The sequence below is a fragment of the Corvus brachyrhynchos genome, unplaced genomic scaffold, assembly GCF_000691975.1.
Source record: "Corvus brachyrhynchos isolate BGI_N302 unplaced genomic scaffold, ASM69197v1 scaffold97, whole genome shotgun sequence".
Classification (NCBI taxonomy): Eukaryota; Metazoa; Chordata; class Aves; order Passeriformes; family Corvidae; genus Corvus; species Corvus brachyrhynchos.
The window spans coordinates 5,300,189-5,300,866 of NW_008239758.1; the positions used below are offsets into that span (position 1 = coordinate 5,300,189).

The 678-nt window shown below is 61.2% G+C and overlaps 1 long non-coding RNA gene across 1 annotated transcript in view; it reads right to left on the reverse strand.

The window, feature by feature from the left end:
• The window catches only part of LOC103621301, a 35,850-nt gene extending 35,173 nt beyond the window's left edge, over nt 1–677 (reverse strand). Inside the window, exon 1 of the long non-coding RNA XR_552366.2 lies at nt 592–677. This is a non-coding gene — a long non-coding RNA (uncharacterized LOC103621301). The remainder of the gene's footprint in view (nt 1–591) is intronic.
• Between the last annotated feature and the right edge of the window lies 1 nt (nt 678).

Sequence of the window (678 nt, forward strand, 5' to 3'; positions counted from 1 at the left end):
GCCAGACATTGTAATACATATTATGTTTCAACTTCTGGGGCTTGCAGGAGAGGTGAGGGAGGCTTTGTGCCTTGCCATGCACTCGGCTCCCAAAGAAGCCCCAGGGCCGGGCGGCTGCACGCTGGAGGGGTGCACCCAGCAGCGGGACCCCTTCCCTGGGCATACCCCACAGCTACGGGCAAAAGCAACAGCCACTACGCAAGAAAAGTGATCACATTATCACCAACTTGACCTTCCAAAGGCAGGCCAGGATCAAATCCAAAGCCGAAAAAATAGAGTGGGAGGGAGAGAGAGAAGGAAAGATATCCAAAAGCTGCGGGGGTTCGTGGTCTGACCCGTAGGCTGGGACGGGGGGAAGATTTATTTGGGGAGGGCGCTCGCTCTCTCCATCCTCCCAGAGCCGCGACATCCCGCAGCCTAGGAGTGAATATCGATGTGCGTTTAACCGATAATTAAACCCCGGATTTATTTGGGAAAGGAAGAATTGGCGCAGGACTCGCCTCCCTGTCCCCATCCCTCCCGCCTGCTGCCGCGGAGCCCCGGGCTGCCCGGAGCGGCCCGACGGGGAGGTCGCGGAACCGCAGCCCTTACCTGGAGCCCCCAGGGCGGCGAGTCGGGCCGTCTCTGCACTGCCGGTCCTGGTGCGGCCGCTTTCCCCGGGGGGGGCGGGCTGGGAGG